Source organism: Dendrobates tinctorius, unplaced genomic scaffold, assembly GCF_039654945.1.
Source record: "Dendrobates tinctorius isolate UK_male_01 unplaced genomic scaffold, ASM3965494v1 ptg000421c, whole genome shotgun sequence".
Taxonomy (NCBI): Eukaryota; Metazoa; Chordata; class Amphibia; order Anura; family Dendrobatidae; genus Dendrobates; species Dendrobates tinctorius.
In genome coordinates this window covers 497,708-518,200 of record NW_027362085.1, presented here as the reverse complement: position 1 = coordinate 518,200, position 20,493 = coordinate 497,708, and the positions used below count along the sequence as shown (strand labels likewise).

At 44.8% G+C, this 20,493-nt stretch overlaps 3 non-coding genes across 3 annotated transcripts; all 3 read left to right on the top strand.

Annotated features, from left to right (window-relative positions):
- Nucleotides 1-4,018: 4,018 nt before the first annotated feature.
- TRNAV-CAC (transfer RNA valine (anticodon CAC)) lies at nt 4,019-4,091 on the top strand. The gene has a single exon. It is a non-coding gene; the product is annotated as a tRNA-Val (tRNA).
- A 9,330-nt stretch (nt 4,092-13,421) lies between these two features.
- On the top strand, nt 13,422-13,494 carry TRNAV-CAC (transfer RNA valine (anticodon CAC)). Its single transcript has one exon. It is a non-coding gene; the product is annotated as a tRNA-Val (tRNA).
- Nucleotides 13,495-19,642: 6,148 nt separating this feature from the next.
- TRNAV-UAC (transfer RNA valine (anticodon UAC)) lies at nt 19,643-19,715 on the top strand. Its single transcript has one exon. It is a non-coding gene; the product is annotated as a tRNA-Val (tRNA).
- The last annotated feature ends 778 nt before the right edge of the window (nt 19,716-20,493 follow it).

The window sequence follows — 20,493 nt, the reverse complement described above, 5'->3', positions numbered from 1 at the left end:
TCAAGAGAAATGTGCTGTCTTCCAGGTGCAAAAATTAAAGATGTGTCTGACAGGATATCAGGACTCTTCAGACCTACAGATGACTATCCATTCCTGCTACTACATGTGGTAACAAATGACACCGCAAGAAACGACCTGGAAACCATCTGCAGAGACTTTGAAGACTTAGGCAAGAAAGTGAAAGAACTGGGAGCGCAGGTGGTCTTCTCTTCCATCCTCCCAGTGGATGGCCATGGAACAAGGAGGTGGAATAAGATTCTGCAGGTGAACAACTGGCTACGTCGATGGTGCCGTCAGCAACGATTTGGATTTCTGGATCACGGAGTGAACTACTTATACGATGGACTACTTGCTAGAGATGGGGTGCACCTTACGAAGACTGGAAAGCAGGTATTTGGAAGTCGCCTTGCTACACTTGTAAGGAGAGCTTTAAACTAGAACAACATGGGAAGGGAAGCAAAAGACCAGAAAAAGCCATACACCTGACAAATGCTATTGAGAACTCTGCTATTAGAAGTGGAAAGGAAGAACAAAGACGAAAGAATCTAATTAATAAAAATATTGGAGAAAGAGAAACCAATCACAAACTAAAATGTTTCTATACTAATGCACAAAGCATGGGCAACAAACAAGGAGAATTGGAACTACTAACACAGGAAAAGAAATATGATGTCATTGGAATCACCGAAACTTGGTGGGACAATACACATGATTGGAATACAAGACTAGAAGGATACAACTTATTTGCAAGAAACAGACTTGATAAACGAGCAGGGGGTGTCGCATTGTATGTTAGAAACGCGTATATCTGCACAGAGATTGAAGCTTCAGAGACTGGGAGTTCTGTGGAAACTGTTTGGGTAAGAATACAAGGACAGAACAATGGAAAGGACACCATTGTAGGCATTTACTACAGGCCGCCTGTGCAAGCTGAAGATATGGATGAACTCTTTATGCATCAAATGGCCAAGTTCTCCAAAAAATATGACATAGTTGTCATGGGAGATTTCAACTATCCAGACATTTGTTGGGAATCTCTCTCAGGCAAAACTAACAGGTCAAGGAAATTCTTATCCTCTCTTGCTGACAACTTTATCTTCCAAAAGGTAAGGGAGAAAACAAGGGGAACTGCTACCTTGGATCTAATCCTTATAAAACAGGGAGGAAATGGTTGAGGAGGTAAAAGTGGCTGGGACCCTAGGAGGTAGCGATCATGCTATTTTAGAATTTTGGATAACTAGAGGCGGAAGACCTGTGAAGACTCAGACGTCAAGGTTAGATTTCAGAAAGGCAGATTTTAAGGGATTCAGAAAGAGAATTGGAGGGATCCAATGGCTGGATATCCTTAAAGACAAAAATGTCCAGGAAGGATGGGAAATCTTGAAAAATGAAATTCTCAAAGCACAGTTGTTAACAATTCCGAAAAGAGGGAAGAATAGGAAGCATTTAAGGAAACCAGGATGGATGAACACAGAACTTAAGCACATGCTAAAAAGGAAGAAAAAAATGTTTATAAAATGGAAAGAGGGAGGCATATCTAAAGAAGAATATAATTCTGTCTGCAGAACCTGCAGGGCACAAATCAGATTATCTAAAGCTGAAAATGAATTGAGGCTTGCAAGAGATGTCAAAAGCAATAATAAAGGATTTTGGGGATATGTCAAAAGTAAAAGAAAAGTCAAAGATGCTATAGGATTTTTACAGGATGAAAATGATGAAATGGTAAGACAGGATGTTGAGAAGGCTGAACTTTTAAATTCCTATTTTGCATCTGTTTTCTCTCAGAAAGGAAATGTAACATCAACTGTTATTCACTGTGCTATTAAGGGAATAGAAGAATCCAGGATATCTATAAACAGAACGATAGTGAGAAAACACTTAGCTAACCTAAATGAATTCAAGTCTCCAGGTCCAGATGAATTACACCCCAGAGTACTGAAGGAGATAGCAGAAGAAATTTTTGAACCCCTCTCCATAATCTTTGAAAATTCTTGGAGAACAGGAGAAGTGCCAGAAGACTGGAGAAGAGCAAATGTTGTTCCTATCTTCAAAAAGGGGAAGAAGGTGGACCCAGGCAACTATAGGCTGGTGAGTCTGACTTCTATACCAGGAAAGATCTTTGAACAAATTATTAAACAACATGTATGTCAGTACCTGGATAAGAATGAAGTGATTAAACAGAGTCAGCATGGGTTTCTAACTAATAAGTCATGTCAGACTAACTTAATTTCCTTCTATGACGGTATCACTGATTGGGTGGATCAAGGAAATGCTGTAGATATAGTATATCTTGACTTCAGCAAAGCATTTGACAAAGTCTCTCATACAATCCTTATTGAAAAAATGACTAAGTATGGAATGGACAAGGCAACTGTTAGGTGGATTCATAACTGGCTTAGTGATCGGACCCAAAGAGTGGTCGTAAATGGCTGCACATCCAGTTGGAAGAATGTCTCAAGTGGGGTACCACAGGGCTCTGTCCTGGGCCCTGTATTGTTCAACATCTTTATCAATGATTTAGATGAAGGAATTGAGGGTAAACTGATTAAATTTGCTGATGACACAAAGCTAGGAGGGATAGCTAATACTAGAGAAGAGAGAGAGAGGATTCAAAAAGATTTAAATAAACTGGAGAAGTGGGCAGCAACTAACAGAATGGTTTTTAACAGGGAGAAATGCAAAGTACTACATCTGGGCAATAAAAATGAAAAAAGCATATATAGAATGGGAGGAATAGGGCTAAGTGACAGCACATGTGAAAAAGACTTGGGTATACTAATAGATCACAGACTGAATATGAGTCAACAGTGTGATGCAGCAGCAAAAAAGGCAAATGCAAATCTAGGATGTATTAACAGAAGCATACAGTCTAGATCACGTGAAGTCATTATTTCCCTCTACTCCTCTTTGGTCAGACCTCATCTGGAATATTGTGTCCAGTTTTGGGCACCACATTTTAAAAAAGACATCAACAAACTGGAGCAAGTTCAGAAAAGAGCGACCAGAATGGTGACCGGTCTGCAAACCCTGTCTTATGAGGAAAGGTTGCAGGATTTGGGAATGTTTAGTTTGCAAAAGAGAAGACTGAGAGGAGACTTAATAGCTGTCTACAAATATCTAAAGGGCTGTCACATTGTAGAAGGATCAACTTTATTCTCATTTGCACAAGAAAAGACTAGAAGCAATGGGATGAAACTGAATGGGAGGAGACACAGATTAGATATTAGAAAAAACTTGATGACAGTTAGAGTGATCAATGAGTGGAACAGGCTGACACGAGAAGTAGTGAGTTCTCCTTCATTGGAAGTCTTCAAACAGAGGCTGGACAGATATCTGAATGGGATGATTTAGCGAATCCTGCTTTGAGCAGGGGGTTGGACCAGATGCCCCAGGAGGTCCCTTTCAACTCTATGATTCTAATTCAAGTAACACCTGATAGGATCAAGGTGCGAAAGCAGGCATCTAGGTGCTTTTTCTTTTTGGCTTTTGGACAAAGGCATGAGAATGTTTTGTGGAGCATGTTTTTGTTTCCCTGTTTGTTCCTTTTCTCCAATAGCCTGACAAATGAAAGGTTCCTGTGTTGCAAAATGCACTTTGTCCTGTCTTCAGACATAGAGGAAGACCTCTTGACTTTAGCTGAATGTTTTTTTCTTTTTCAAGTTCATTTCAGCATGTTTAAACATCTTTAGCTTTGCATGGAGTTTCTGAAGTGTAGTGGTTGTCACGTTCACCTCACACGCGAACGGTCCCCAGTTCGAAACTGCATAGAAGCATGACATTAGGCGTTGATATTAAAGCTTTTGACGTTGAGTCTTTGTTCTCGATGGCTCGTCATGACCACAGTAACCTTCCACAGCCGGTTTCTGTAGTGTCGTGGTTATCACGTTCGCCTAACACGCGAAAGGTCCCCAGTTCGAAACTGGGCAGAAACACGCTGTTACCCTTTGGCATCCAAGCTTTTGACTTTCAGTTCTTGATCTCAATTGCTTGTTGTCACCACAGTAAGCACTTGCATCAGGTTTCTGTAGTGTAGCGGTTATCACTTTCGCCTCACACGCGAAAGGTCCCCAGTTCGAAACTGGGCAGATACACGCTGATAGGCTGGTTTCACATTTACGTTTTTTTTCGCGGTATTTTAGCGCTAAATAGCGCATGCATTTTTTTTCTCCTATACTTTGCATGGGATGCGCTTATGTGCGCATACACATGCGTTTGTACTCTTTTTACCGCGCATGCGTTTTTTTGCGGTATGCGCTCGGGCGCACAAAATGCAACCTGTTGCATTTTTTGAGCGTCCGACTTGCCTCAAAACAATGCATGCACGCGCAATGCATTTTTTTACAGCAAGACACCCATTTTAAGTCTATGGTGAGCATATGTGCGCATTGGCATGCTTATGTATGCTTTTTTTGCACATGCGTTTTTTTTTTTACCATTAGTTTAGACAATGGAATTTAGGGGTTTGGGTTAGAGTTAGGGTTAGTTAAGGGGGTTTAGGGTTAGGGTTAGGGTTAGGGTCAGGGTCAGGGTTAGGATCAGGGTATGGTTTGGTTAAGGGTTAGGGTTAGGGTCAGGGTCAGGGTTAGGGTTAGGATCAGGGTATGGTTTGGTTAAGGGTTAGGGTTAGGGTTAGGGTCAGGGCTAGGGTCAGGGTCAGGGTTAGGGTTAGGATCAGGGTATGGTTTGGTTAAGGGTTAGGGTTAGGGTCAGGGTCAGGGTTAGGGTTAGGGTTAGGATCAGGGTATGGTTTGGTTAAGAGTTAGGGTTAGGGTTAGGGTCAGGGTTAGGGTTAGGGTTAGGGTCAGGGTCAGGGTTAGGGTCAGGGTTAGGGTCAGGGTTAGGGTTAGGGTCAGGGTCAGGGTTAGGGTTAGGGTCAGGGTTAGGGTTAGTAAAGTCATGGTTTGGGTTAGTGTGAGAGGCCACCTAATGTTGGAAAAAAACGCAAACGCGGTAAAAACGCACTAAAAACGCATACAAACGCATAAAAACGCTGCATTTTTTCATGCATGCTCATAATAATGCTTGAAAAAAACGCAGCATCTGTATGCTTTTTTATGCGTTTTTTAAACTAGCCTTGCCCTTTGGTATCCAAGCTATTGACTTTCAGTTCTTGATCTCGATTGCTTGTTGTCACCACAGTAAGTGCTTGCATCCGGTTTCTGTAGTGTAGCCGTTATCACGTTCGCCTCACACGTGACAGGTCCTCAGTTCGAAACTGGGCTGAAACACTGCTTTTCTCTTGGAAAACGATCTTTTTGACTTTCAGAGCTTGTTCTTTATTGCTTGCCATGACCACAGCATTTTTTGGTTTTTTTTGAATCGGTTGGTTTCTGTAGTGTAGCGGTTATCACTTTCGCTTTACACGCGAAAGGTCCTCAGTTCGAAACTGGGCAGCAGGGCCGCCATCAGGGCATTACTGCCCTTACTACTGTATGGGGCCCCATGAACAGTAGCAAAAGGAGAGGCCCGGAAGCGCTGGCAGGCTGGGCCCTCCTCTCTTGATACTGCTGTTTGGGCTACAGGTGCAATAGGTCATGGCCGCTGCAAGCCAGATACCTAACAACACCGCGGTGATTTAAAGATACACCTACAGTGTTGTTAGTGAATGCGGCGGCCAGAATTCAGTGCTGTACCTTTAAAGCAGCAGCAGGACCAAGTGCATCATGGTCCTGACGCAGGTCATGTGACACACTGCGCGCTCTTCTTCATTCTCCAGCAGAGCAGCAACATGTCATGTTTCTGGGAGACAGAAGATGCTGAAATCGGCAGAGGCAGAGGAGGTGGGCAGTGTGCCAGGACTTGCAGGAAGTTGCAGAGGGGAGTGAGGTGAGGAGATGGCAATCTGCTGAGGAGATGGGAGGTTGCTGAGGTGAGGAGATGGGAGGCTGCTGAGGTGAGGAGATGGGAGGCTGCTGAGGTGAGGAGATGGAGGCTGCTGAGGTGTGGAGATGGGAGGCTGCTGAGGTGTGGAGATGGGAGGCTGCTGAGGTGAGGAGATGGGAGGCTGCTGAGGTGAGGAGATGGGAGGCTGCTGAGGTGAGGAGATGGGAGGCTGCTGAGGTGAGGAGATGGGAGGCTGCTGAGGTGAGGAGATGGGAGGCTGCTGAGGTGAGGAGATGGGAGGCTGCTGAGGTGTGGAGATGGGAGGCTGCTGAGGAGAGGAGATGGGAGGCTGCTGAGGTGTGGAGATGGGAGGCTGCTGAGGTGTGGAGATGGGAGGCTGCTGAGGAGAGGAGATGGGAGGCTACTGAGGTGAGGAGATGGAGGCTGGTGAGGAGATGGGAGGCTGCTGAGGAGATGGGAGGCTACTGAGGTGAGGAGATGGAGGCTGGTGAGGAGATGGGAGGCTGCTGAGGAGATGGGAGGCTGCTGAGGTGAGGAGATGGGAGGCTGCTGAGGTGTGGAGATGGGAGGCTGCTGAGGAGAGGAGATGGGAGGCTGGTGAGGAGATGGGAGGCTGCTGAGGAGATGGGAGGCTGCTGAGGTGAGGAGATGGGAGGCTGCTGAGGAGAGGAGATGGGAGGCTACTGAGGAGAGGAGATGGAGGCTGGTGAGGAGATGGGAGGCTGCTGAGGAGATGGGAGGCTGCTGAGGAGAGGAGATGGGAGGCTGCTGAGGAGAGGAGATGGGAGGCTGCTGAGGAGATGGGAGGCTGCTGAGGAGAGGAGATGGGAGGCTGCTGAGGAGAGGAGATGGGAGGCTGCTGAGGAGAGGAGATGGGAGGCTGCTGAGGTGTGGAGATGGGAGGCTGCTGAGGTGTGGAGATGGGAGGCTGCTGAGGAGAGGAGATGGGAGGCTGCTGAGGTGTGGAGATGGGAGGCTGCTGAGGTGAGGAGATGGGAGGCTGCTGAGGAGATGGGAGGCTGCTGAGGAGAGGAGATGGGAGGCTGCTGAGGTGTGGAGATGGGAGGCTGCTGACGTGTGGAGATGGGAGGCTGCTGAGGTGTGGAGATGGGAGGCTGCTGACGTGTGGAGATGGGAGGCTGCTGAGGAGAGGAGATGGGAGGCTACTGAGGTGAGGAGATGGAGGCTGGTGAGGAGATGGGAGGCTGCTGAGGAGATGGGAGGCTGCTGAGGTGAGGAGATGGGAGGCTGCTGAGGTGTGGAGATGGGAGGCTGCTGAGGTGTGGAGATGGGAGGCTGCTGAGGAGAGGAGATGGGAGGCTTCTGAGGTGAGGAGATGGAGGCTGGTGAGGAGATGGAAGGATGCTGAGGAGATGGGAGGCTGCTGAGGTGAGGAGATGGGAGGCTGCTGAGGAGAGGAGATGGGAGGCTGCTGAGGAGAGGAGATGGGAGGCTACTGAGGTGAGGAGATGGAGGCTGATGAGTAGATGGGAGGCTGCTGAGGAGATGGGAGGCTGCTGAGGAGAGGAGATGGGAGGCTGCTGAGGAGAGGAGATGGGAGGCTGCTGAGGAGAGGAGATGGGAGGCTGCTGAGGTGTGGAGATGGGAGGCTGCTGAGGTGTGGAGATGGGAGGCTGCTGAGGAGAGGAGATGGGAGGCTGCTGAGGTGTGGAGATGGGAGGCTGCTGAGGTGTGGAGATGGGAGGCTGCTGAGGTGAGGAGATGGGAGGCTGCTGAGGTGTGGAGATGGGAGGCTGCTGACGTGTGGAGATGGGAGGCTGCTGAGGAGAGGAGATGGGAGGCTACTGAGGTGAGGAGATGGAGGCTGGTGAGGAGATGGGAGGCTGCTGAGGAGATGGGAGGCTGCTGAGGAGATGGGAGGCTGCTGAGGTGAGGAGATGGGAGGCTGCTGAGGTGAGGAGATGGGAGGCCGCTGAGGTGAGGAGATGGGAGGCTGCTGAGGTGAGGAGATGGGAGGCTGCTGAGGAGAGGAGATGGGATGCTGCTGAGGAGAGGAGATGGGAGGCTGCTGAGGTGTGGAGATGGGAGGCTGCTGAGGTGTGGAGATGGGAGGCTGCTGAGGAGAGGAGATGGGAGGCTGCTGAGGTGTGGAGATGGGAGGCTGCTGAGGTGAGGAGATGGGAGGCTGCTGAAGAGATGGGAGGCTGCTGAGGTGAGGAGATGGGAGGCTGCTGACGTGTGGAGATGGGAGGCTGCTGACGTGTGGAGATGGGAGGCTGCTGAGACGACCAAAAAAATTCTAGAATTCCACTTTTTTCAATTTCAACGCACTTTGAATTTTTTTCCCATTTTCGAGTACGCTATTTGATAAAGCCAATCATGTCATTCAAAAGTACAACTCGTCCTGCAAAAAACAAGCCCTCACACGGCCATATTGATGGAAAAATAAAAAGTGGGTATATATGACTGGGAAACATCTTTATTTGGGAAACTAGCTGAAGAGCCCGGCGCTGCCCGGGCATAGTAACTAACTGTGGTTAGTTATAGCAAATTATAATTATCCGCCATCCCATAGTCCCGTGCCCATATACCCATCATACATATCCTCCATCCCATAGTCCCATGCCCATATACTCATCATACATATCCTCCATCCCATAGTCCCATGCCCATATACCCATCATACATATCCTCCATCCCATAGTCCCATGCCCATATACCCATCATACATATCCTCCATCCCATAGTCCGGTGCCCATATACCCATCACACATCCTCCATCCCATAGTCAACCATAGTGACATCATAATGAGGGGCGGGGCTTGATGCGCACACACTGGTTCCCCAGTATGCAAATAGGGGCATTATAACATCACAATGAGGGGCGGGGCTTGACGCGCACACACTTTTTCCTCATTATGTAGATAGGGGCAAAATTGGTGAATTGGAACGCACGGGGTTAAAATTTTGCCTCACAACATAGCCTAGGACACTCTCGGGTCCAGACGTGTGACGTGTGACATTTTGTGGCTGTAGCTGCGACGGTGCAGATGCCTATCCCGGACATACACACACACACTTTGAGCTTTCTATATTTGATTGTTCTGCGCTCGCACTGCGGTGCATGGACTGGGCGCCGATCTCCTGGCCTGCATCCTCATACATGCTGTGAGGCTGCTGAGTTCTAGTCAGGAGACCGGCGGCCCGTCCATGTACTGCGGTCCGAGCGCAGATCGATATCCACCGACAGCTTCATACATGTACAGAAAACAATACAATAATCTACAATCAGAAATACAGATTATAAAAAAAATCACAATCTGGTTTCAATTATTTTTTAAAAAAGTATGTGACTCATTTCCTTAACCCCTTACCTACAATTGACGTAATATTCCGTCCATGTGACCCTGGACCTAATTACCATGGACGGAATATTACGTCATCGCGATCAGCGGCGCCCACGTGGTGAGCGCCGCTGATCGCGGCCGAGTGTCAGCTAATTATCATAGCTGACACCCGGCACAATGTGTCAGGGACGGACACGATCGCGGTGTACCGGGGGTTAAAAGGAAGCATCGGCAGGGAGGGGGCTCCCTCCGTGCTTCCCTGAGCCCCCCACGGCAGCGCAATGTGCAGCGCTGCTGCGGGGGGCTCTTTCCCTGCAGGTCCCCGGATCCAATATGGCGACGGGGACCTCCGGGGGCCTGCAGGAAGCTGGCTTCCTCAGTGCCTGCAAAGCGCAGGCATGAGGAAGCCTGTGCAGTGCCTGTGACAGATCGCTGATCTGTCACAGTGATCTGTGATGTGACAGATCAGCGATCTGTCACAGGACAGTTATGTCCCCCCTGGGACATTGTAATAAAGTAAAAAAAAAATTAAAAAAAGTGTAAAAATAATAAAAAAAAAATCGCTAAATAAATTCAAAAAAAAAAAAAAAATATTCCCCAAAAAATTCATTTTTTGCAAATAAAAAAACCCAAAAACAATAAAAGTACACATATTTGGTATCGCCGCGTCCGTAACGACCCGCCCTATAAAACTGTCCCAATAGATAACCCCTTAAGTGAACCCCTTAAAAAATAAAAATAAAAAACGAAGCAAAAAATAATGATTTATTATCCTACCGCCGAACAAAAAGTGCAATAACGCGCGATCAAAAAGACGCATATAAATATCCATGGTACCGCTGAAAACGTCATCTTGTCCAGCAAAAAACAAGCCACCATACAGCATCATCAGCGAAAAAATAAAAAAGTTATAGCTCGCAGAATAAAGTGATGCAAAAATAATTATTTTTTATATAAAATTGTTTTCATTGCATAAAAGCGCCAAAACATAAAAAAATGACCTAAATGAGGTATCGCTGTAACCGTACTGAACCGAAGAATAAAACTGCCTTATAAATTTTACCGCACCCGGAACGGCATAAACGCACCACCCAAAAGAAATTCATGAAACGCTGGTTTTTGTTCATTCTGCGTCCCAAAAAACGAAATAAAAAGCAATCAAAAAATGTCACATGCCCAAACATGATACCAATAAAAGCGTCAACTCGTCCCGCCAAAAATAAGACCTCACATGACTCGGTGGGTCAAAATATGGAAAAATTATAGCTCTCAATATGTGGTGATGCAAAAACTATTTTTACAATAAAAAGCGTCTTTTAGCGTGCGACAGCTGCCAAACATAAAAACCGCCATAAATAGTAAATCAAACCCCCCGTTATCACCCCCTTAGTTAGGGAAAAATAATAAAATTAAAAAAATGTATTTATTTCCATTTTCCCATTAGGGCTAGGGTTAGGGCTAGGGCTAGGGTTAGGGCTAGGGTTAGGGTTAGGGTTAGGGCTAGGGTTAGGGCTAGGGTTAGGGTTAGGGCTAGGGTTAGGGCTAGGGTTAGAATTGGGGGTTTCCACTATTTGCGTACATGAGGTGCTCTCCAAACGCAACATGGCGTCTGATCTCAATTCCAGCCAATTCTGCGTTGAAAAAGTCAAATGGTGCTCCTTCCCTTCCAAGCTCTGCCATGCACCCAAACAGTGTTTTACCCCCTCATATGGGGTATCAGCCTACTCAGGACAATTTGCAAAACTACTTTTGGGGTCCTATTTCTCCTGTTGCCCTTAGGAAAATAAAAATTTTGGGGCAAAAATATCATTTTTGTGGAAAAAAAATGTTTTGTTATTTTCACGCCTGGGCGTTATAAACTTCTGTGAAGCCCTTGTGGGTTCAAAGTTCTCACCACACATCTAGATAAGTTCTTTGGGGGGTCTAGTTTCAAAAATGGGGTCACTTGTGGGGGGTTTCCACTGTTTAGGTACATCAGGGGCTCTCCAAACGCGACATGGCGTCCGATCAGAATTCCAGCCAATTTGCATTGAAAAAGTCAAACGGCGCTCCTTCCATTCTGAGCTCTGCCATGCGCCGAAACAGTGGTTCCCTCCCACATATCAGGTATCAGCGTACTCAGGACAAATTGCACAATAATTTTTGCAGTCCAATTTCTCCTGTTACCCTTGGTAAAATAAAAAAAATTGAACCTGAAGTAATTTTTTTTGTGAAAAAAAGTTAAATGTTAATTATTTTTAAATATTCAAAAAATTCCTGTGACGCACCTGAAGGGTTAATAAACTCCTTGAATGTGGTTTGTGAATGTGGCACCTTAAGGGGTGCAGTTTTTAGAATGGTGTCACTTTTGGGTATTTTCTATCATATAGACCCCTCAAAGTGGCTTCAAATGTGATGTAGTCCGTAAAAATAAAATGGTGTTGCAAAAATGAGAGATCGCTGGTCAACTTTTAACCCTTATATCTTACTAACAAATAAAAATTTTGGTTCCAAAATTGTGCTGATGTAAAGTAAACATGTGGCAAATGTTACTTATTAAGTTTTTTGTGTGCCATATCTCTGTGGTTTACGGGCATAAAAATTCAAAGTTGGAAAATTGCGGAATTTTCAAAATTTTCGCCAAATTTCCGTTTTTCTCACAAATAAACGCAAGTTATATGAATGAAATTTTACCACTAACATGAAGTACAATATGTCACGAGAAAAGAATGTCAGAATCACCGGGATCCATGGAAGCGTTTCAGAGTTATTACCTCATAAAGGGACAGTGGTCAGAATTGTAAAAATGGGCCCGGTAGTTAACGTGCAAACCACCCTTGGTAGTGAAGGGGTTAAAGAAAAAGAAAAATATACCTAAACAGAGTATTGGGTATTTTAACAAATGATTAATAAGTTACAGTACAGTAGAGCTCATCCAAAAGAGTCTACCTTGTTGTGGTGGCGGCTTAAAATTCTTTTGGCCAGAACAAAAGCTGCTGGCTATATGTATGATCTGGGAAATGTTAATGTGTGATTGTTGAGGACGTGGTGCAGAAGTGGAGTTTTTCCAAGAGTGGGTAGTGGGACTCTTGAGGGGTGGAGGCAGGGCTGGAGTGGAGCCTGGACGGAGTCTCAAGGGGGTCCAAACATTTTTACAGTATGGTGCCCTGAAATTCCTAATGGCAGCCCTGCTGGGAAGAAACACAGCGTTTCTCTTGCAAACTAGCGCTTTTGACAATGAGTGCTTGATCTTTAATGCTTGCCATGACCACAGTAAACGCTCTTGTCTGGTTACTGTAGTGTAGTGATTGTCCTGTTTGCCATCCTCCTGAAAGTTCCCTGTTTTGATCCCGGGCAGAAAAATGTGGCTTTTCTTTGTTTTGATCCCAAACGTATATTGTTGGCTTAATTAGCATTAGTTAGCATATTCTATTGCTGGTTTAATGAGCATTACTTTTACCAATGTGATTATTTCTACCCGTTTTTGCTTTTGGCAAGCATGTGTGTTTTTGACAGTGTCTAAGTGTTCCTAATTCAAGTAACACCTGATAGGATCAAGGTGCGAAAGCAGGCATCTAGGTGCTTTTTCTTTTTGGCTTTTGGACAAAGGCATGAGAATGTTTTGTGGAGCATGGTTTTGTTTCCCTGTTTGTTCTTTTTCTCCAATAGCCTGACAAATGAAAGGTTTCTGTGTTGCAAAATGCACTTTGTCCTGTCTTCAGACATAGAGGAAGACCTCTTGACTTTGGCTGGATGTTTTTTTCTTTTTCAAGTTCATTTCAGCAAGTTTAAACATCTTTAGCTTTGCACGTAGTTTCCGAAGTGTAGTGGTTGTCACGTTCATCTTACACGTGAACGGTCCCCAGTTCGAAAATGGATAGAAGCATGACCTTAGGCGTTGATATTAAAGCTTTTGACGTTGAGTCTTTGTTCTCGATGGCTCGTCATGACCACAGTAACCTTCCGCAGCCGGTTTCTGTAGTGTAGTGGTTATCACGTTCGCCTAACACGAGAAAGGTCCACAGTTCGAAAATGGATAGAAGCATGACCTTAGGAGTTGATATTAAAGCTTTTGACGTTGAGTCTTTATTCTCGAAGGCTCGTCATGACCACAGTAACCTTCTGCAGCCGGTTTCTGTAGTGTAGTGGTAATCACGTTTGCCTAACACGCGAAAGGTCCACAGTTTGAAACTGGGCAGAAACACGCTGTTACCCTTTGGTATCCAAGCTTTTGACTTTCAGTTCTTGATCTCGATTGCTTGTTGTCACCACAGTAAGCACCTGCTTCTGGTTTCTGTAGTGTAGCGGTTATCATGTTTGCCTCACACGCGAAAGGTCCCCAGTTCGAAACTGGGCAGAAACAAGGCTTTTCTCTTGGAAAATGATCTTTTTGACTTTCATTGCTTGTTCTTTATTGCTTGCCATGACCACAGCATTTTTTGTTGTTTTGAATTGGTTGGTTTCTGTAGTGTAGCTGTTATCATGTTCGTTTTACATGCGAAAGGTCCTCAGTTCGAAACTGGGCAGAAACACAGCGTTTCTCTTGTAAACTAGTGCTTTTGACAATGAGTGCTTGATCTTTAATGCTTGCCATGACCACAGTAAACGCTCTTGTCTGGTTACTGTAGTGTAGTGATTGTCCTGTTTGCCATCCTCCTGAAAGTTCCCTGCTTTGATCCCGGGCAGAAACACGTGGCATTTCTTTATTTTGATCACAAACGTATATTGTTGGCTTAACCCCTTCCTGACATGAGACGTACTATCCCGTCCACAGTACCCGGGCCCGTATGACCGGGGACGGGATAGTATGTCTACCGCGATCAGCGGCGCCCACGTGGTGAGCGCCGCTGATCGCGGCCGGGTGTCAGCTGATTATCACAGCTGACACCCGGCACAATGTGTCAGGGGCGGTCACGGACCGCCCCCGACACGTTAACCCCTTGCACACCGCGATCAAACATGATCGCGGTGTACCGGGGGTTAAAGGGAAGCATCGGCAGGGAGGGGGCTCCCTCCGTGCTTCCCTGAGCCCCCCACGGCAGCGCAATGTGCAGCGCTGCTGCGGGGGGCTCCTTTCCTCCAGGCCCCCGAATCCAAGATGGCGACGGGGGCCTTCGGGGGCCTGGGGAAGCTGGCTTCCTCAGTGCCTGCAAAGCGCATGCATGAGGAAGCCTTGTGCACTGCCTGTGACAGATTGCTGATCTGTCACAGTGATCTGTGATGTGACAGATCAGCGATCTGTCACAGGACAGTGATGTCCCACCTGGGACTATGTAATAAAGTTAAAAAAAATATTAAAAAAAAGTGTAAAAATAAATTAAAAAAAATCGCCAAATAAATTAGTAAAAAAAAAAAAAAATATTCCCCAATAAATTCATTTTTTGAAAATAATAAAAAAAAAAACAATAAAAGTACACATATTAGGTATCGCCGCGTCCGTAACGACCTGCCCTATAAAACTGTCCCAATAGTTAACCCCTTTAGCGAACCCCTTAAAAAACAAAAATAAAAAACGAAGCAAAAAATAATGATTTATTTTCATACCGCCAAACAAAAAGTGCAATAACGCGCGATCAAAAAGACGCATATAAATATCCATGGTACCGCTGAAAACGTCATCTTGTCCCGCAAAAAACAAGCCGTCACACAGCATCATCAGCAAAAAAATAAAAAAGTTATAACTCGCAGAATAAAGCGATGCAAAAATAATTATTTTTTATATAAAATAGTTTTCATTGCATAAAACTGACAAAAACATAAAAAAACGACCTAAATGAGGTATCGCTGTAACCGTACTGACCCGAAGAATAAAACCGCTTTATCAATTTTACCGCACGCGGAACGGTGTAAACGCACCCCCCCCAAAAGAAATTCATGAAACGCTGGTTTTTGTTCATTCTGCGTCACAAAAATCGGAATAAAAAGCGATCAAAAAATTTCACGTGCCCGAAAATGGTACCAATAAAAACGTCAACTCGTCCCGCAAAAAATAAGACCTCACATGACTCGGTGGATCAAAATACGGAAAAATTATAGCTCTCAATATGTGGTGATGCAAAAACTATTTTTACAATAAAAAGCGTCTTTTAGCGTGCGACAGCCGCCAAACATAAAAACCGCCATAAATAGTAAATCAAACCCCCCGTTATCACCCCCTTAGTTAGGGAAAAATAATAAAATAAAAAAATGTATTTATTTCCATTTTTCCATTAGGGTTAGGGCTAGGGGTGTGTTGGGGTAGGGTTAGGGTAGGGTTAGGGTTAGGGCTAGGGCTAGGGCTAGGGCTAGGGCTAGGGTTAGGGCTAGGGTTAGGGCTAGGGTTAGGGCTAGGGCTAGGGTTAGGGCTAGGGTTAGGGCTAGGGTTAGGGGCGTGTTGGGGTTCGGGTTGGAGTTAGAATTGGGGGTTTCCACTGTTTGGGCACATCAGGGGCTCTCCAAATGCAACAAGGCGTCTGATCTCAATTCCAGCCAATTCTGAGTTGAAAAAGTCAAATGGTGCTCCTTCCCTTCCAAGCTCTGCTATGCGCCCAAACAGTGTTTTACCCCCACATGTAGGGTATCAGCCTACTCAGGACAAATTGCAAAACAATTTTTGGGGTCCAATTTCTCCTGTTACCCTTAGGAAAATAAAAAATTGGGGGCAAAAATATCATTTTTGTGGAAAAAAATGATTTTTTTATTTTCACGTCCGAGCGTTATAAACTTCTGTGAAGCACTTGGGGGTTCAAAGTGCTCACCACACATCTAGAAAAGTTCCGTGGGGGTCTAGTGTCCAAAATGGGGTCACTTGTGGGGAGTTTCAATAGTTTAGGTACATCAGGGGCTCTCCAAACGCACATGACACCCGCAGACCATTCCATCAAAGTATGCATTCCAAAACGTCACTGCTTCCCTTCCGAGCCCCGACGTGTGTTCATACAGTAGTTTTCTCCCACATATGGGAAATCAGCGTACTCAGGACAAATTGGACAACAAGTTTTGGGGTCCAATTTCTCCTGGTACCCTTGGGAAAATAAAAAAATGGTGACTAAAAGATCATGTTTGTGGAAAAAATACGAATTTTTTATTTTCACGCCCGGGCGTTGTAAACTTCTGTGAAGCACTGGGGGGGTCAAAGTGCTCACCACACATCTAGATAAGTTCCTTGGGGGGTCTAGGTTACAAAATGGTGTCATTTGTGGGGGGTTTCCACTGTTTAGGTACATTAGGGGCTCTCCAAAGGCAACATGACACCCGCAGACCATTCCATCAAAGTCTGCATTCCAAAACGTCACTACTTCCCTTCCGAGCCCCGACGTGTGCCCATACAGTAGTTTTCTCCCACATATGGGGTATCAGCATACTCAGGACAAATTGGACAACAACTTTTGGGGTCCAATTTCTCCTGGTACCCTTGGGAAAATAAAAAAATGGTGACTAAAAGATCATGTTTGTGGAAAAAATACGAATTTTTTATTTTCACGCCCGGGCGTTGTAAACTTCTGTGAAGCACTGGGGGGGTCAAAGTGCTCACCACACATCTAGATAAGTTCCTTGGGGGGTCTAGTTTACAAAATGGTGTCATTTGTGGGGGGTTTCCACTGTTTAGGTACATTAGGGGCTCTCCAAAGGCAACATGACACCCGCAGACCATTCCATCAAAGTCTGCATTCCAAAACGTCACTACTTCCCTTCCGAGCCCCGACGTGTGCCCATACAGTAGTTTTCTCCCACATATGGGGTATTGATACTCAGGACAAATTGGACAACAACTTTTGGGGTCCAATTTCTCCTGGTACCCTTGGGAAAATAAAAAAATGGTGACTAAAAGATCATGTTTGTGGAAAAAATACGAATTTTTTATTTTCACGCCCGGGCGCTGTAATCTTCTGTGAAGCACTGGGGGGGTCAAAGTGCTCACCACACATCTAGATAAGTTCCTTGGGGGGTCTAGTTTACAAAATGGTGTCATTTGTGGGGGGTTTCCACTGTTTAGGTACATTAGGGGCTCTCCAAAGGCAACATGACACCCGCAGACCATTCCATCAAAGTCTGCATTCCAAAACGTCACTACTTCCCTTCCGAGCCCCGACGTGTGCCCATACAGTAGTTTTCTCCCACATATGGGGTATCAGCATACTCAGGACAAATTGGACAACAACTTTTGGGGTCCAATTTCTCCTGGTACCCTTGGGAAAATAAAAAAATGGTGACTAAAAGATCATCTTTGTGGAAAAAATACGAATTTTTTATTTTCACGCCCGGGCGTTGTAAACTTCTGTGAAGCACTGGGGGGGTCAAAGTTCTCACCACACATCTAGATAAGTTCCTTAGGGGGTCTATTTTCCAAAATGGTGTCATTTGTGGGGGGTTTCCACTGTTTTGGTACATCAGGGGTTTTCCAAACGCGACATGGTGTCCGATCTCAATTCCAGCCAAAAACGTCAAGTGGCGCTGCTTCCCTTCCGAGCTCTGCCATGCGCCCAAATAGTGGTTTACCCCCACATGTGGGGTATCAGCGTACTCAGGACAAATTGCACAATAACTTTTAGGGTCCTGTTACCCTTGGGAAAATAAGAATTGAGGGTGAAAAGATCATTTTTGTGGAAAAAAATATGATTTTTTAATTGTATGGCTTTATGTTATAAACTTCTGTGAAGCCCATGGGGGTTCAAAGTTCTCACCACACATCTAGATAAGTACCTTGGGGGGTCTAGTTTCCAAAATGGGGTCACTTGTAGGGGGTTTCCACTGTTTAGGTACATCAGGGACTCTCCAAACGTGACATGGCGTCCAATCTGAATTCCAGCCAATTTTGCATTGAAAAAGTCAAACTGCGCTCCTTCCATTCTGAGCTCTGCCATGCGCCGAAACAGTCGTTCCCCCCCACATATCAGGTATCTGCGTACTCAGGACAAACTGCACAATAACTTTTGCAGTTCAATTTCTCCTGTTACCCTTGGTAAAATAAAAAAAATTGAACCTGAAGTATTTTTTTTACGAAAAAAAGTTAGATGTTCATTTTTTTTAAAATATTCAAAAAATTTCATGTGATGCACCTAAAGGGTTAATAAACTTCTTGAATGTGGTTTTGAGCACCTTAAGGGGTGCAGTATTTAGAATGGTGTCACTTTTGGGTATTTTCTATCATATAGACCCCTCAAAGTGGCTTCAAATGTGATGTGGTCCTAAAAATAAAATGGTGTTGTAAAAATGAGAAATTGCTGGTCAAATTTTAACCCTTATAACTTCCTAACAAAAAAAAATTTTGGTTCCAAAATTGTGCTGATGTAAAGTAATCATGTGGGAAATGTTAGTTATCAAGTTTTTTGTGTGCCGTATCTCTGTGATTTAAGGGCATAAAAATTCAAAGTTGGAAAATTGCAAAATTTTCAAAATTTTCGCCAAATTTCCGTTTTTCTCACAAATAAACGCAAGTTATTTGAATGAAATTTTACCACTAACATGAAGTACAATATGTCACGAGAAAACAATGTCAGAATCACCGGGATCCATGGAAGCGTTTCAGAGTTATTACCTCATAAAGGGACAGTGGTCAGAATTGTAAAAATTGGCCTGGTCATGAACGTGCAAACCACCCTTGGGGGTGAAGGGGTTAATTAGCCTTAGTTAGCATATTCTATTGCTGGTTTAATGAGCTTTACTTTTACCAATGTGATTATTTCTACCCGTTTTTGCTTTTGGCAAGCATGTGTGTTTTTGACAGTGTCTAAGTGTTCCTAATTCAAGTAACACCTGATAGGATCAACGTGCGAAAGCAGGCATCTAGGTGCTTTTTCTTTTTGGCTTTTGGACAAAGGCATGAGAATGTTTTGTGGAGCATGGTTTTGTTTCCCTGTTTGTTCTTTTTCTCCAATAGCCTGACAAATGAAAGGTTCCTGTGTTGCAAACTGCACTTTGTCCTGTCTTCAGACATAGAGGAAGACCTCTTGACTTTGGCTGGCTGTTTTTTTCTTTTTCAAGTTCATTTCAGCATGTTTAAACATCTTTATCTTTGCATGTAGTTTCTGAAGTGTAGTGGTTGTCAAGTTCACCTCACACGCCAACGGTCCCCAGTTCGAAACTGGATAGAAGCATGACATTAGGCGTTGACATTAAAGCTTTTGTCGTTGAGTCTTTGTTCTCGATGGCTCGTCATGACCACAGTAACCTTCCGCAGCCGGATTCTGTAGTGTAGTGGTTATCACGTTCGCCTAACACACCAAAGGTCCCCAGTTCTAAACTGGGCAGAAACATGCTGTTACCCTTTGGTATCCAAGCTTTTGACTTTCAGGTCTTGATCTCGATTGCTTGTTGTCACCACAGTACGCGCTTGCTTCCGGTTTCTGTAGTGTAGCGGTTATCACTTTCGCATCACACGCGAAAAGTCCCCAGTTCGAAACTGGGCAGAAACACAGCTTTTGTCTTGGAAAACGAGCTTTTTGTCTTGGAAAACGATCTTTTTGACTTTCAGTGCTTGTTCTTTATTGCTTGCCATGACCACAGCATTTTTTGCTTGTTTGTATCGGTTGGTTTCTGTAGTGTAGCGGTTATCACGTTCGCTTTACACGCGAACGGTCCTCAGTTCGAAACTGGGCAGAAACACAGCGTTCCTCTTGCAAGCTAGTGCTTTTGACAATGAGTGCTTGATCTTTAATGCTTGCCATGACCACAGTAAACGCTCTTGTCTGGTTACTGTAGTGTAGTGATTGTCCTGTTTGCCATCCTCCTGAAAGTTCCCTGTTTTGATCCCGGGCAGAAACATGTGGATTTTCTTTATTTTGATCACAAACGTATATTGTTGGCTTAATTAGCCTTAGTTAGAATATTCTATTGCTGGTTTAATGAGCATTACTTTTACCAATATCATTATTTCTACCCGTTTTTGCTTTTGGCAAGCATGTGTGTTTTTGACAGTGTCTAAGTGTTCCTAATTCAAGTAACACCTGATAGGATCAAGGTGCGAAAGCAGGCATCTAGGTGCTTTTTCTTTTTGGCTTTTGGACAAAGGCATGAGAATGTTTTGTGGAGCATGGTTTTGTTTCCCTGTTTGTTCTTTTTCTCCAATAGCCTGACAAATGAAAGGTTCCTGTGTTGCAAAATGCACTTTGTCCTGTCTTCAGACATAGAGGAAGACCTCTTGACTTTGGCTGGATGTTTTTTTCTTTTTCAAGTTCATTTCAGCATGTTTAAACATCTTTAGCTTTGCATGGAGTTTCTGAAGTGTAGTGGTTGTCACGTTCACCTCACGCGCGAACGGTCCCCAGTTAGAAACTGGATAGAAGCATGACATTAGGCGTTGATATTAAAGCTTTTGACGTTGAGTCTTTGTTCTCGATGGCTCGTCATGACCACAGTAACCTTCCGCAGCCGGTTTCTGTAG